Source organism: Suncus etruscus, chromosome 1 (genome assembly GCF_024139225.1).
Source record: "Suncus etruscus isolate mSunEtr1 chromosome 1, mSunEtr1.pri.cur, whole genome shotgun sequence".
Taxonomy (NCBI): Eukaryota; Metazoa; Chordata; class Mammalia; order Eulipotyphla; family Soricidae; genus Suncus; species Suncus etruscus.
In genome coordinates this window covers 62,801,663-62,814,402 of record NC_064848.1, presented here as the reverse complement: position 1 = coordinate 62,814,402, position 12,740 = coordinate 62,801,663, and the positions used below count along the sequence as shown (strand labels likewise).

Sequence of the window (12,740 nt, the reverse complement as noted above, 5' to 3'; positions counted from 1 at the left end):
TTTTGATTACCATTTTTATTTCATCAATGGTGATGGGGGTGTTTAGATATGCTACATCCTCTTCTTTCAACCGTGGAAGATTATAAGAGTCTAAGAATTTATCCATTTCTTCCAGGTTCTCATTTTTAGTGGCATAGAGTTTTTCAAAGTAGTTTCTGATTACACTTTGAATCTCTGTCATATCAGTAGTGATCTCTCCTTTTTCATTCCTAATACGAGTTATCAAGTTTCTCTCTCTCTCTTTCTTTGTTAGGTTTGCCAGTGGTCTATCAATCTTGTTTATTTTTTCGAAGAACCAACTTCTGCTTTCGTTGATCTTTCGGATTGTTTTTTGGGTTTCCACTTCGTTGATTTCTGCTCTCAGCTTTGTTATTTCCTTCTGTCTTCCTATTTTTGGGTCCTTTTGTTGAGTACTTTCTAGTTCTATTAGCTGTGTCATTAAGCTACTCAGGTAAGCTCCTTCTTCCTTCCTGATGTGTGCTTGCAAAGCTATAAATTTTCCTCTCAGTACTGCTTTTGCTGTGTCCCATAAGTTCTGATAGTTTGTGTCTTTATTGTCATTTGTTTCCAGGAACCTTTTGATTTCCTTCTTGATTTCATCTCGGACCCACTGGTTATTGAGTATGAGGCTGTTTAACTTCCAGGTGTTAAAGTTTTTCTTCTGAGTCCCTTTGGAATTCACAAATAATTTCAGAGCCTTGTGGTCAGCGAAGGTAGTCTGCAAAATTTCTATCCTCTTGATATTATGGAGGTATGTTTTATGTGCCAGCATGTAGTCTATCCTGGAGAATGTCCCATGTACATTGGAGAAGAATGTGTATCCAGGTTTCTGGGGATGGAGTGTCCTATATATATCCACTAGGCCTCTTTCTTCCATTTCTCTCCTCAGGTCTAGTATATTCTTGTTGGGTTTCAGTCTGGTTGACTTTTTTTTTTTTTAATATGGAACGCTTCACGAATTTGCATGTCATCCTTGCGCATGGGCCATGCTAATCTTCTCTGTATCGTTCCAATTTTAGTATATGTGCTGCCGAAGCGAGCACTTCTTGGTGGTTTTTATCTTCTTTCTGCTTCCATGCATTTCCTGTATGCGCTAGTGACTAACTTTCTTGCTTTTAGAAGAATAACTTGTTTGTGGCTATTCCTACTTCCTGCTGTAGGAATAAGAACAAAGCCAGAGCTTCGGGCCCGGAGAGATAGCACAGCGGCGTTTGCCTTGCAAGCAGCCGATCCAGGACCAAAGGTGGTTGGTTCGAATCCCGGTGTCCCATATGGTCCCCCGTTCCTGCCAGGAGCTATTACTGAGCATGCAGCCAGGAGTAACCCCTGAGCACCGCGGAGTGTGGCCCAAAAAGCCAAAAAAAAAAAAAAAAAAAAAAAAAAAAAAAAAAAGCCAGAGCTTCCAGGACACTGAACCATGAGAGTGTCATTATTTCACTTTTCTCCCAAGCTCCCTGCCAGGGGTCAGTGCCTCCTTCTTTGTGTTCCCATTCACCGACCATACCTCCCAGGACATCTGCTATGGATTCACAAAGGATTTTCATTTCTGATAAGAATGGGAACTATGTTGTCTTCCCATCAGCATTGGACAGGGCGTTCGTTAGCATTGCTGCCCAGTGAATACCTGTTGAGTGACATCAAATGGTTACTGCTGGATCTAGAACATATGGGGTGTACCACCCTACCTGCAAGTGAGATTCTGAGACTATGACAGTGGGAGACACAGGTCTGTCCATCATTTGTCCTGGGAAACTGCCCATAACTTTCCCAGCCTTTCCACTGGGATCAGTGACTAGGGGTCCCATGCTTGTTTTCCTTAGAAACTCATCAGAAACTTGAAGATCAGGAGAAAGATTAGGGAACTGGAGTGAGTTACCTACAGAGCTTTGCAGAAGGGAATATGTGCCCCTGCACCTGCAGTATGCCCCCTTAGCTCAGGGTGTCAAAGACCCAAGCTCCATGGATACTCTGGGGCATTCAGTTGGGTTTGGGTTCTAATCATACAATGTAGTCCTGAGCAATGTTCCTTGCCTCTCAAATCTCAGCTTTCTGTAATCCTAAGAAATGGACTGTGCGTGGCTGAGAGGATCACAGAGTTGGGGACACCCAGAGCCTGCAACATACACACAAACCTCAGCCATCAATGGGGCTGGATGAGCCTTGGACAGGGCTGCCTCCATGTATGGCTGCTCAGAGCCAGCTGTGCCTCTTAACAGCTGTTCTGAGAAACACAATCACTGCCCAGGACCCTGACACCACAAGACCACAAGATGCTTTACTCATCACCCCCAAAATGTCTTCAAATTCTTTTTTAGACTGTCACCAGCAGTGCTCAGGGCTTACACCTAGCTCTGCTCAGGGAACATTTCTGGAAGGGCTCAAAGGACTCTAAGTTGTGCTGGAGATCAAACTGGGGTCAGCCACATGCAAGACAAGTCTTAATTACCTCTCTGGCTCTCCAACTTTTTTATTGGGATGAGTGTCAGAGGGAGAGGGATAAACATAGAATAATCATATTCTACTTATTTGTAGGATTTAAAGAAGCATTTTAGAAGAATAATATTCAGAGACAAAAGAAATGAAGTCCGGGAAGACTGGTCCTTAGTAAGAAGCCTGCCATAAGGGGAGGACAGAACTTAATTCAGAGAAGGGACTATTATGACAATGATAGTAGGAAGTGATCACTCTGGACAAGAACTGGGTGCTGGAAGGAGGTAAAGTGAGTGTAACACCCCTTCAGAAACAGTACTGCAAACCACAGTGCCTAAAAGGAAAAATAAAAATAGAGGCAGGCTATGCCAGGAGCGATTTCTGAGCACAGAGGCAGGAGTAACTCCTGAGTACTGCCAGGTGTGACCCCAAAACAGAAAACAAACAAACAAACAAATTGAGGCAGGCAAAAGGGCAGGAGGGAAACTGGGGACACTGATGGAGGAAAGTGAATACTGGTGAAGGTATGGATGTTCAAACATTGTATGATTGAAAACTCAGTCATAAACAACCTTGTAACTTTATACTTTGTGTTGGCTAAATAAATAAGTTACAAATGAAAGAATAAGATGAGGTTAATAAGGATAAGAGGGAGAGAACACACAGGATGTGTCTGTCTATCCCTATTGGGACCATGGAACCTCTGTACTACTTCCACCACTGTCCTTTCCTATCAGGCTTCCAGATTACACTGTTGAGCTCACTTCACACAGCAAAATTGAGTTTGCAGGTACAATTAAATTGAGAATATTTAGAGGCAGAATGGGGATGAACCAAGCCCCCCTTACTCAACTTTCTCCACCACCACAGGAAAACCCAGCAGTTTCCACTCATACATCTTCACAGCAGAAAAATGCCCAGAGTCTCTACTAAATTCCAAAAGAAAATGATGTCCACTTACTCTTCCTGGGTAGTTTGGTCTGGGTTGAAAACTCTGGATCTTTCTGGGGTGAGGAGGTCAGATTCCCCTTTCTGCATGAACCACAGAATTCCAAGACCCTCCAACACCCTCCAACACTCTCCAACAGAAATTACCCAGCTCTGAGATTGAACTCACATAATATGAGCAGCTGAAACTTCTCAGGTAGGATTGGACTATGGACTAAAAACCCTGGGGTATTCTCAGAATGGGGACAAAGTCTCCCAACACATCCCCAGCACCCACCACTAGAAAACCCAGAAGCCTCTACTCACATCTTATCATCCCAGTTAAATATGGTCCAACATTTCTACAAAAGAAAACTATGGCTGCTGACTCTTCCCAGGTAATCTGGTCCAGATGAAAACTCTGGATCTCCAGTGAATGTAGTGGCAGATTACCCTTTCTGCATAAAGGCACAGCTATATCCAAAACTGTCCGATAGAAATGGACCAGCTCCACAGCTTAACTTTATCAAATTGCCAAGCTACCAAGTATGTTCCAGACCTATATATCCTGGACCAGGTGCCTTCAAGTGGCTGTGCAACACCCAAATATTTCACAGTAGTTTCAGACCAGTAGGAACACAGCAAATCTGATGGAAATGTTACATTAAAAGACCACCAAGCTCTGTGAGCCTAAAGAGTAACACAGAAGGCTGAAGGCTCAACTGGAACCAGTAAATCCTTATACAATTACTTTGGTAACACCATTGAGACACACAACAATTATTTAAAATTGACTCTTGTTAATCATACTAACAAGTTTTGATAATCCATTTGCGTTTGTATTGTAACAAACAATATGAAGTAACTATCTGCAAGGGGGCAGGTGGTGGTGGGTGGGAGATTAGGAACACTGGTGAAGAAAAGGTCATACTAGTGGTGAGATTAATGTTTGAACATTAATGCCTGAAACAACTGTATTAACTAAATTATTAATCACAATTTTATAGTAAGAAATTTTAAAGAATCTTGAGATGAAGAGATATCTGTTTTCTGGTCTTAAGTATATTCATGTTGAGAGATAATACAGTGGGTAAGGCACTTGCCTTTCATCAGGCTAATCCAGACTTGATTCTGGCATCCCATATGATCCCCTGAGTATTGCCAAGAGTGATTCCTGAGTGCAGATCCAGGAGTAAACCATGATTACTGTTGGGTCCCAACAATAAACTTTGTGCAAGGTGAGTATAGCAGATAGGACACTTGCTTTGCACATGGCCAACCTGGGTTTGACCCCAGCATCCCACATAGTCCCCTAAACTCATCAGGAATGACCCCTGCATGCAGAAACAGGAGTGACCCCTGAGCATTTCTAGATGTTCCCCCCCCCCTAAAAGAGAGCTAGGGCCACATGCCAAGGATGCTGGCAATTCCTCAGGTTGGGAGGGGCAAGATGTGGAATTTCCCACAAAGATGCTGAGAGAGTGCCAGCCTGCCACCACCTAGTCACAGCCAGTGAATCTGATTCTGGTCTCAAGAACTGTGAGAAAACTTATTTTTTGTTTTCAGTCATCACATTCATGGTGGTTTTCCACAGCAGATATAAACATGAACACATTCTCTTAGAACCCATGGCAAAGATCTCTGAGTCTACTTGTGCGTCCTAAGAACTAAACAATTTCATGAATGTGGCCAACTAGTTTAAATTCCCAGTATCTCATATGGTTCCCTGAGTACTGAGCCAAGAATAGTCCCTGAACACCACTGGGTGTAACTCAAAATTCAAAATCAAAGGCATGTCACTATTTCAAAGAACATTCTATTTAGGAAATGAACTTGCAGCAGAATAAATTGTGAAAACCACTGTCCTACTTCCAGCTTTCCTACATAGACCCAGGCACCAACATCCAGAGGAAAAAGGTTGCACTCAGGGACACCCAGTCTGTCAACAGCCAGGCTGGGGCTACAACCTGCCCTCCTCTCTCTCTCTCTCTCTCTCTCTCTCTCTCTCTCTCTCTCTCTCTCTCTCTCTCTCTCTCTCTCTCTCTCTCTCTCTCTCTCTCTTTCTCTCTCTCTCTCTCTCTCTCTTTCTCTCTCTCTCTCTCACTCTCCTTCTATTTATATCTCTCTCTAATACAAACACGCATACACACACACCATTATATTCCCACTAGGTCTAAGTTTACCAATTTTCATTTTCAAGAATTATCACTGTTGGGCCCGGAGAGATAGCACAGCGGTGTTTGCCTTGCAAGCAGCCCATCCAGGACCTAAGGTGGTTGGTTCGAATCCCGGTGTCCCATATGGTCCCCCGTGCCTGCCAGAAGCTATTTCTGAGCAGACAGCCAGAAGTAACCCCTGAGCACGCCGGGTGTGGTCCAAAAACCAAAACAAAAAAAGAATTACCACTGTTACCAGCACCTGGTGCTACTATGACAAATTCCTGAAAACGGGGCTTCTTAAATGAACAGAAATATCTTCTCATGTTTCTGAAATCTAGTGCTCCAAAACCAAAGTGTTGGTTGCACCATGGTCTTTCTGAAAGCTTGAGAGGAGAAACTTTGTCTCTCCCAATTCCAGGAGCTCTCAGCATTCCTTGACTTGTAGTTGCATCTCTGTCTCTCTCCTCGCCCTCACCTGACCTCCCCTCCCAGTCTGTTTTGTCCTCTTATAAGGACACTGGTCATTGGTTAATGACCCAATTGTCTAAAGCCATCATAACTGATTTATTTCTTCAAAAACATTCACAGATTCCTGGCTACTCTTCAAGTAGCCAGGGATACTCTTCAAGTCAGACACAACTGACTTCTTTTCCAAACAATGAAAATTCGGGGGTAATGAACAGTGGTTAAATGATTGAATGTCTATAGCCTTGTCTCTATTCCTCTCTTGGCACACTAGTGGTAGGTATTTATAATAGTGGTATGCAGCCAGTTCTGCCTTTTCTGAATGGTGCATTCCTCACGGATGAGGGATGAGTTTGCAGCACTCTCCAAGAATAGACCTGGCACCAAGGAGGAACTTGGGAACATTTGCTGCACAAATGAGACATGAGACATCTGGAAGCACAGTGCAAAGTATGCAATTTCTAGAAAAGAAACAGCAGCCATTTCTCAGTCTGGCAGAACTTAATGCTCTAACCTGGGCTCCTTGGCTACTTGCAAGAGAGTGCACCAAGTTTCCAGACCTTTCCCCACGAGTCAGGGATAGGATTGGCGTCTGATAGCCGGCCAGCAGGGGGCAGAAGGGGGCAATGAATGAAGTCCTTAGGCACTGAAAAGGACTCAATCCTTGACTTCCAGAATGTTCCAGATGGCAAAGCTCTCCTCTCTTCTCTCTCCTCTCTCTCCCCTCTCTTCTCTCTCTCTTCTCTCTCCTCTCTCTTCTTTCAGTTCTCTCTCCTCTCTCTCTCTCCTCTCCCCCCCCCCCATCCTCTCTCTCCAATCTTCAATCTCAGGGGTCTCAAGCTCAATTTACCTGAGGGCCGCAGGAGGCAAAATCGGGGTGATCCTTGAGTGCAAAGTCAGTAGTAAGCCTTGAACATTGGGGGGTGTGACCCAAACAACTAAAAAAAAAAAAAACAGAACAAAAAGATTCCTCTAGGGCAGGGCCACAAAATGTTGTACAGAGGACTGCAAAGGGCCTGCGAGTCGCGAGTTTGAGACCCCTGCTAGATCCATCCTTACACAAAAGACATTAGCACCGCGGGACCGGAGAGATAGCATGGTGGTAGGCGTTTGCCTTGCATGCAGGACGGTGGTTCAGATCCCAGCATTCTATATGATCCCTGACCCTGCCAGGAGCAATTTCTGAGCTTAGAGCCAGGAGTAGCCCCTGAGTGCTGCCAGGTGTGACCCAAAAACCAAAAACCAAAACAAAACAAAACAAAACAAAAAAAACAAAAACAAAAGACCTTAGCACTGGGTCTGGAGAGATATTACAATGGATGAGGTGCTTGCCTTCTTTCTATACAGATGACTTGGGCCTGATCCCCAGCATCTCATATGGTTCCCCAAGTCTGCCAGGAGTGATCCTTGATTGCAAAGCTAGTAATAAATCTGGAGCACTAACAGGCAGGGCTCCAAAACAAAAAGAACTGGTAAGAGATTGTGGTGTGTATATATGAAATGGAAAGCTACTCAGCTTCTAAAAAGGTGACATTCTGTCATTTGCAATAAAATGGTTAAAACGGAAATGTCAGAGTGAGAAACTTCCCATATAATTGTATTCAGACATGGAAGACAAAGAAATAGAACTAACAAACTTACTTAACTAACATATAAGAACAGAATAGTGGTTACCGGCAGAGGAAGAGAGAGGAGATGGGACCATGGAGAAAATATATTGTGAAGAAGAGAAGCTAGAATTTTGGTGGTGAATATAATGTAGATACAGATGTTTATCTGTAATCTGGTCACCTGAAGCCTCTATGATGCTACACATCATGTTACTTCAATTTAAAAAAAAGGTTTATATTCAGAATAGGGTTTTGTTTGTTTGTTTGTTTGTTTGTTTGGGGGGGACACCCAGTGATGCTGGAGGGGTTACTCCTTGCTTTGGACAAAGGGATCACTCCTGACAAAGCTCAGGATAACATATGGGGTTCTAGGGATGAACCTGGGTGGAAGAACACAGGATATCGGGTCCCAGTATAGTGTTTTTTTGGATTAGGTTTTTCTTTGTGTTGTTTTGGTTTTTAGGCCATACCCAGATTGCTCAGGGATCTCTCCTGACAGGCTCAGGGGACCAGATCGGATGTCAGGGACTGAATTCAAGTCAGCCTCATGTAAGGCAAGCATCCTACATCAGGCCACATGAGGGTAGGATTTTTAAAGGAACCACTTTCTAATTCAATTCTATTTCTTTCTTTCTTTTTTTTTTTTTTTTTTTTTTTTTTTTTGGTTTTTGGGCCACACCTGTTTGATGCTCAGGGGTTACTCCTGGCTATGCGCTCAGAATTCGCTCCTGGCTTGGGGGGACCATATGGGACGCCGGGGGATCGAACCACGGTCCGTCCTATGCTAGCGCTTGCAAGGCAGACACCTTACCTGTAGCACCACCTTCCCGGCCCCCAATTCTATTTCTTCTTTCACCCAAAACCTGCTTCGAAAATAGACCCCAGATATACATACAGCTAGCAATTGTGATAGTGTTGTGAAGGGATAAAAATGGAAACTAACAAAAATTTCAACAGAATGATCAATAAATAATTACATGTTACTGCAGCATTAGTTACAATATCCAGGAGCTGGATATAACCTAAGTGACCACCAATAGACATGTAATTAAGGAAAATATGGTATTTCAATATACAAGGGAATACTACTATTAAAAAAATAAAATCCTGCAATAATGTGGATGGACCAAGTGAGCAATCCACTTAGTGAAAAAAGTCAGAAGGTGAGACATCAGCACTCAAACATAGTATGGAGAAAATAAACAGATGAAGTAAAAAAATTAAAATTAAATTAAAATTTTCAGATTATAAAACCAATTAGTAGTTACAATAAGGAGGGATTGAAGGTGGATAAATTAGGACAAAGGGAAGAATGTAAGTTGGAAGGTAAAATCAGACTTTCAGTGGTGGACTTTGTGTCATATCTATACATGCTGATTTCCTGATTTTCATTCTTTTTTGCTTTAGTTTTGCTTTTTGGGCCACACCCATGATAATCAGGGATTACTTCAGGCTCAATGGTCAGAGATCACACCTGGCAGGGCTTGGGGGATCGTAAAGGACACCAACGATAGAACCCAAATCAATTGCATGCAAGGCAAGTTATCCACTGTATTATTTTACTTTACCACTTTACTCACTGAATTATCTCTCCAATCCCTATAATATATTGGTTTTCAAGGACACACACCTGCAACTTACATAATCTTATAATGCAATGTTGCTTCATTAAAAAGAAAACCAATAACATGTATAGAATATTATTCAGTCCTTAAAAATATATTACATAAGAATCATTATAAGACAAATGTTTGTGATAGAATAGAAAATATGGGAATAATACATAGTATATGTACTTAGTATTGAAATTTATATCCATATCTATAGCTTCTTAAATCTTTTTTGTTTTTGTGAAGCAAGGTAGTTTTTACTGAAATTTATTTAGAAAGATGTGAGGGGAAAGAAAAAAAAGAAAGTTATGTTCATAATAGAACACAGACTTCTCCAGAGTGGAGGTAGGCAAGTAAAAGAGAGACAAGCGAATGGCATATATATATCTTACTCCCAACTGAGTATGCTCCCCGGCCTGCACCCACGAAGCGTCAGTATGTTACTAATACCGATACCTTGGTGGAGCCTGTGCCAACCCAGAGAGCAACTGGCCCCCAACATGATCCAGACCTCAGTTCTGGGCTTCTACCTCCCACCTCTGCCTTCGAATCAATGCTGCAGACTCAGGAGGTCTCAAGCTGTGTGAGAGGAGCTGCAGGTGCCCAGAGATGGGAGCCAGGGATGTGCTTCCATCAGAGTAAAGACAAATTAATTCGTCAAATCCTTGCCCTCCAAGAGCATGAAATGCAATCCTTCCTTGCATAACAGCCACCATTTCCCAGTAGTGCTCAGAGTCCGTTTTCAGATGTTTCTTCCTGTTGTAATTCCTGGTTCCAGAGGTATTCCCTAATTAGCACATTCGCAACAGCAGCACAGAACAGCTGAGGAACTGCCTGCACTAGCAAATCAGCCCACTTGCTCATTAGTGTGTGTCTATCTGGGGGCCCAGGAGCTGGCTCAAAGGCTGAACACATGCTTGGCAGGGCTTGATCCCCAGCACTGCATGGTTCCAGAGCACCATCAGGGGTGACCTCAAGCACAGGTTGGTGTGGTCATAAAACAACGCTGCCACCCACAAAAAAAAAAAAATTAAATAGGTATCTGTAATCCTAGACATAACATGTACGCAGCAAAATGGCACTTCTTTACATCAACTTCAGATGGACGCTGGCCACTAAAATAAGATAGGCTCTAATTTTAATTTTGTTTATTATGTTTAATTTTGGTTTTTTTGTTTGTTTCATTTTCGTTTTGTTTTGAGCCACACTCAACAATGCTCTGGGCTTAATCACTCCTGGTAGTTCCTGGGGGACTGTATGTGGTTCTGGGGATCAAATCTAAGTTGGTCACATGCAACCTACTTGCTGCACTATTGTTCTGGCCCCATATTTGCTTAATTTTATAAAATGTTTAAAAACTAGAAGAGCTAATTTTTAGAGAGCCGGAGAGATAGCATGGAGGTTAGGCATTTGCCTTGCATGCAGAAGGTCAGTGGTTCGAATCCAGGCATCCCATATGGTCCCCCAAGCCTGCCAGGAGCGATTTCTGAGCATAGAGCCAGGAGTAACCCCTGAGTGCTGCTGGGTGTGACCCCCCCCCAAAAAAAAAGAAAGAAAAAAAGAAAAAAGAAAAGAAAAGAAAAAGAAAAATTAAAGACAAACATTCTACATTTGGGGCATAATTTTTCTAATTCATATTTACTCATTAGTAATTTGACTTTTGACCTTTTATCTTAATGACTTTATGTTATAAGGAAAAAATAGATACTGTGTCTTTTAGATCATGTGTCTAATGCTAAACATTTAAACACATGATATGTGGGCCTTACTCAAGGCCAGTGATTAGGAAAAGATCCAAAGAGGGTTAGCTCTGGGTGTGGCTCAAAGCAGAGGCAAATCAACATTGGAAAGAATTGACCATAATCTCAGTTAAAGTCTGTCTTCAATATATTTAATAATAAAAAACAAAACAGTAACTTTGAAAATGTTTGAAAATAGTACCTGCAAATGAATAAAAAGCATGTTTGGAGAACTTGGAAAAACAGACATAATAATGATAATTGGAAACTGACTTCCCTCCTTTATAGCATATCCTGATGAGATGCATCCTGAAGTGTAAACAGATTTGAACAATAAACTTATTGAACCATATGCAATTATTTCTGGAGAGAAATGGATGAGCGGTTGGTTAGACAAATGGAAGAGGTGTGAATGACTCTTAACACTCTGATCTGGCAAAATGGTCCTTGGAAATTAATGGAACAAAAAATTATACCGGGGAAGAGCAGCATCATCAGGAGAAAGCACTAAACATAGGAACCATGAAATGAAAACGCATTCTTATGAATAAGAGAATTAATGAAATGAATTTAAGAAAAGGTCAAGTTGGGGAGAATAGCAGATGGGCTAATAGCTCCACAAAGCTCCTATACATTTCTGGTGGCATTTGAAGCATAGGACTTTGGAAATATAAAGTTTGAGAAATCCTCCTGTCCATGCTGTTTTCTATAGATGAGAAAACTTATTTCCAGAGAGGGTTAATGACTAGCCTAAGATCACACACTGGTCATCTTGATTGTTACCAGTCCCGATGCTCCATCCATGCCACATTTGAGAGGGGGGTATTCATGTTAGTATCCATTCTGCACTATGTTCAGGGACAGATGCTATATTTTAGAGGGTGCTGAGAGGTTTAGAGGAGCTGGGTTAAGATTCCTTATATAGGCAACAATCAAAGGAGAACCTAGGTTCAAATCCTGAGTCCACTACTCACCACCTATCTCTTTATATATTATTCCATCTTCATTTTCATTCTCCTCATCAAAAAATGAGTCAACAGGGCAGAGTAGACAGCTCAAAGAGCTGGAGCACATGCTTTTCATGAAGTATCCTGAGGTCAACCCCTCAAGTGGTATGGTGTCCCTCCTAGAACTGCTAGGTGTTATGACCCACAGCACTGGATATGGCCCCCAGGCACTGTTCAGTGTTGGCCCCAACTAAAGGAACAGAGTCAGCATTCTCTACTTTGGAGAATTAAATGAGGTTTATTGGCACATAGGAAGAACATGGTGATGTACAGGAATATAATGCTGTAGGCAAGCCAAAATTTATAACCTTGAAATGTTAGAGGTTACTCAAACAAGGAAAATATTTTTCCATGACAATTAAAAGAAAAATAGATCATGATAAATTTGGAGGCTTGTCAGAAATAAATCAAGAATTAGAAGCAGCATTTGCCTTGCAAGCAGCCGATCCAGGACCATAGGTGGTTGGTTTGAATCCCAGCGTCCCATATGGTCCCCCGTGCCTGCCAGGACCTATTTCTGAGCAGATAGCCAGGAGTAAACCCTGAGCACCGCCGGGTGTGGCCCAAAAACACACACCAAAAAAGAATTAGGTCCTAAACATTACTACCTTTCTGTAGAGTATCTTTCTTTAGAGTAGTCAAGGGACTGGAATGATCATATGGTATATAGAACACTTGCTTTATAAGATGTACATGGAAACTATTATGCTGAGTGAAATAGGTCATAGGAAGAGAAACAGACACAGAATAGTCTCACTCATCTGTGGGATTTAAGAAAATAAAAGACATTATT

The 12,740-nt window shown here is 42.1% G+C and overlaps 1 non-coding gene across 1 annotated transcript; it reads right to left on the bottom strand.

Moving 5' to 3' along the window:
- Nucleotides 1-936: 936 nt before the first annotated feature.
- LOC126025675 (U6 spliceosomal RNA) lies at nt 937-1,043 on the bottom strand. The gene has a single exon (XR_007501499.1). It is a non-coding gene; the product is annotated as a U6 spliceosomal RNA (small nuclear RNA).
- Between the last annotated feature and the right edge of the window lie 11,697 nt (nt 1,044-12,740).